Source organism: Elephantulus edwardii, unplaced genomic scaffold (genome assembly GCF_000299155.1).
Source record: "Elephantulus edwardii isolate Elephantulus edwardi_28Jun2011 unplaced genomic scaffold, EleEdw1.0 scaffold00347, whole genome shotgun sequence".
NCBI lineage: Eukaryota > Metazoa > Chordata > Mammalia > Macroscelidea > Macroscelididae > Elephantulus > Elephantulus edwardii.
This window is the reverse complement of record NW_006400097.1, coordinates 1,113,405-1,117,780: the sequence shown is the minus strand read 5'-3', so window position 1 is coordinate 1,117,780 and position 4,376 is coordinate 1,113,405. Positions and strand designations below refer to the sequence as shown.

The 4,376-nt window shown below is 34.5% G+C and overlaps 1 pseudogene; it reads right to left on the bottom strand.

Moving 5' to 3' along the window:
* The window catches only part of LOC102856723, a 26,979-nt pseudogene that overhangs the window by 6,910 nt on the left and 15,693 nt on the right, over positions 1-4,376 (bottom strand).

The window sequence follows — 4,376 nt, the reverse complement described above, 5'->3', positions numbered from 1 at the left end:
GAGGGACAGCGCAGGAGGGGAAGACCCTCTATGAGGTGGGTTAATTCAGTGACTGGGGTAATCCGGATGGGTGAATCAGAGGCAGTGTGATTATCACAGAATAGAACAGGGTTTAGGGCTGTTGTACATAGGGTAGGTATGAGTCGCAAGAGACTCGATGGCACATAACAACAACAACAAGGTTAAACTACAAGCAATACGAAAAGTCCCTCCCTCTTTAAATCAAATAACATTTACAAAGGGATTTGCATACTGTTAGTTGTAAAAACTAGAAAATTTGAAAAAAAAAGTTATGTGACCAGATTATACTTTATAAACTAAGGCCAATGTTCTTTATTGTTTATACTTAGTTTGTTGTGTCAATAAAAATAATCTGCTTTTGTTTTAAGTAAATGATATTTTATCTGAAGTTGGTTTTTTATTGTTTTTGTTGTTAAGTGCCTTCCAGACAAGTACAACTCATAACAATCCTATGAACAATTGGATTGAATCCTGTCTATTCTATGTCACCCTTACCATTTTTTTTGTTTTATTTTATTAATTTTAATGAACGTTCACAGATATTTTGGATTTTCATTCATTCTTTGTTGCACCTTTTTCTTTACCCCTCTATGCTCAGTTCGCTCCTCTCTTTGAAAAGCAAAAGCAAAACTTCTTCGTTGGTATACAATCCCTCCCCTCCACCCACACTCTGACCCCAACCCTGTCCCCTCTCCCCAGATGCGCTCCACTATGCAACCTTAATTCTGGATTCCTTTGATAATCACACGTTGCTGCAGTTACCATGTCAAGCCATCTTGATGGGGTAAGGGCGTCTCCTTTCTTAAGGGTTTTATACTTCTAGGAATAAAACATATAGAAAGAGTGCAACTTAAGGGAGAAATCTGCTATTGATCTTTTTTGTGTTTTTGAGAGAACTAGAATATTTTTTTAATTTTGATACATATCTTTATTTCTTGTAATACAGCTATATTAATTTAATGATATGATTTACTATATATATTTTAAGGATCTAAAGCAGTTGTAAGCATTTTAATTACATTTGCCAAACATATTCTAATTTTTGTGAATAATACTGCATTGTCTATTTTTTTTCCTTGAGATTGTTAGCTTTGTCTATAATCCTGCATAAAAGCCATTTGATTCTAATCTCCAGAAGCTTTGAAAAGTAATCAATACAAGTAAGTACTCTTATGGTTTGGGTCTAAATCCTTTTTATTATAATTAAATTAGTTCACTCTCTCTTGGCTTAAACAAGCCTTTGTAATTTTCTACTAAGCTTTCAAAAGTGGCTTATATTATGTAATCAGAAAAAGAAATAAAATAGACTCTTTATTTAATTTATCTTAAAAGAGCACCATTGAGTTTGTCTGCAATAAACTGTTGACAAAATAAATTTATAAAAGTGGAAAACTCTAGTTTAAAGTAATTGATCATTGAGGTTTCTTAAAATTTAAATTTACACAAAAGTAGCTAAAGTTATTCAGTTACTTAAAATTATCTTGTTCAGGATATTCCCATTTAAGATAAAGAAATATGCAACTCTAACAGATAACTTTTCAGTTCTCACAATTTAGGACTTTTCTTAAAAATTTTCCCATTATCACAAAAAGATTCTCATTTTCTGAAAATTTCTGATTATCATAACAATAAGTGTCTCTTGCATAGCAATAAAGTTCCCCTCCTTATTCTGTCCTTTACATGTTAACTGAGATTTTGTGTGTGAGCTTCTTCTAACTTTAAAAACAGGGTGTATTTTTGTTTTCAAGTGCCATTCTGTGACTTTATTAAGTATAACAAAGGAACACAACCAGACCTAACATTATGTTTACAATCACTTCTTTACATTCATGGCATCAACACATGCCATTGATATTCTTTAAAAAAATACTATGTCTATATTAATCATAATGGGGTGGACCCCCCCTGATATGCTCAAAGTATGTGAGATACATATTTGCATCCTCATTTGTAAAAAATATTCTGCCTGTACTTCTTCCAGGACAGATTTTTTTCATAGGGCAGTCCACTGTCTATTCAATATCCTTTGTCAACAATTACTCTTTGATCTTCCTTATTCAAGGTCAAGAGTGGACTACATAGCAGTGGTTAGGTTTTTTTGCTCTTTTTCCTTTAAATTTTAGTATGTTTTTAAATGTGTGTGTATGTGTTTGTGTGTGTGTGTGTGTGTGTGTGTGTGTGTATGTGTGTGAAATTCAATAAGTAGGAAATAGTCTATGATATCATTATATTATTACTTGAACAAATATCTTTACCTGACTTAAGCTATTCAAAAGTCCAGTCATTTACTTTCTGTTTCTTTCTTTTTTTAATTGGTATTTTAATGAAAGTTTGCAAAAAACTTGGTTTTCCATTCATTCATTGTTGCATTAAATACTTTCTAAATTTGAAAGAATCCTTTCTATAAATGTTTTTCAGTTCATCCATAGAGTGTGTGTGCATGTGTGTGCATTCATGTGAGTGTTCATCCTTTATACCTCATTATGTTATTTTGTGATAATCTTGGATTAAAAGATAATTATTTGTTGTTATTTCATAAGCAAAAATGATAAACATAAAACACTTTGAAAGTTTGTTTTCTGAAAAGATTTCAAAATGTTTTTTAATTTACAGTCAAACCAGAGATAAGTTCAGATCAGCTTCAATAAGGTAATTTTAGAAAAGAAATATAAAGGCATAGGCATCCCCTAATTATTTTTTCATATTGGATATCAATGTACTCATTCTAATCTAATTATTTTATAAACAAATATTGCAGTTTTCCGGTGGTGAGCACTCAGTAAAGAATAAAAAAGCTTCATTACTTTATTCTATTTTCCTACTTATTCTGGACAACACTGATACACTTACCAAACCTCTTATTCTTATTTTTCATGTGACTTTTTGAAATTTTAAGTATGGGAAAGATAAGAGCTATTCTCTAAACACCTTTTCAATTTACTTTTTCTAACACTTCTAGTGGGTTAAATTGGCAATCCCCGCTCCCCCATGTATACTTCATTATGTCTTATGACATTCTTAACCAGGGACTCACATTACTTAATCTTACAACACACTGCCAGTCAAGAAATCAAAAGACAAAGTGCATTAGGAAAATCTGATGTTGAGACCTCTCCATAGAACTGAGAAGCAGCGATTCAAGTGGTTCAGTCAAGAGATTAATGTTCTCCTGACCCAGACCATAATTTTTGCAATTACCTGTTATGCATCAGAGATCTAGACAATATCTAAGGATGACAGAAGAAGAATTGATGCCTTTGAGTTGTGGAATCATCAAAATACTATAGACGACCAAGAAAACAAATAGGTTGTCTTGGAGAGGGTGAAACCAAATTTTTCCTTGAAGGCTAGGAGGTGGAAGCTCTGTCTTATAAAGTTGAGCATGTGGCCAGGAGAGACCAGACCTTTGAGAAGAATATCATGCTCAAAAAGGTTGAGGGACCGCGCAAGAGAGGATGACCCCAGTTGAGATGGTTTGAGGCAATGGAACTAGGTGTGTCAGGTCAGTGAGATTGCCTCAGGACAGGACAGGCTTCAGAGCTGTTGCACATAAAGTAGTTAGAGTTGTAGGTGACTTGACAGCACTTAATAACCACAACAAAAACAAGATACAATACTTTTAAACATTGAATTGATCTGAATTATCTGATACATATAAAATGATCTCCTTTGTTTAGTTTTGGTTTTTATTTAGCATTTTTGTTGTTGTTAATGTGCTGTCAAGTCGCTTATAACTCATAACAATCCAATGTACAAGATCCCTAAACCCTGCTCTCTATCCTGTACCAACCTCACTGTCTCAGACACACTATCACCACCACAATCACAGAATCAATCTATCCATCGGAGGTCTTTATCTCCTTCGCTGTCCCTCCACTCTCCCAAACATGATGTCCTTTCTCCAAGGACCAAAGTAAGTCAGAAGAAGCTTCAGAATCCTTGACTCCAAGGAGCAACCAGGCTTGCCCCTCTCCACGAAAAACCTGTTTGTTCTCCTAGCAGTCCATGGTATATTCAACACTCTTCTCCAGCACCAGAGCTCAAAGGCATCAATTCTCTTTCTATCACTACTAGTCACTGTCCAATTCTCTGATGCATGGCACACAATTGTGAAGACTATAGCCCGGATCAGGCGCATCTTAGTCTCCAGCCTGATGTTGCTGCTCTTCAGTACCCTGGAGAGATTCTTAACAGCTGAGTTTACCATTGCAGTTTGTCTCTTGATTTCCTGACTGCTGTTACCAAGAGTGTGGAGTCAAGCCAACTAAAACTGTTAGTTATCTCAATCTTTTCACCATTCATAATAACGCTGCCAATTGGTCCAGTGGTGAGGATTTTTGCTTTTTTGATGTTGA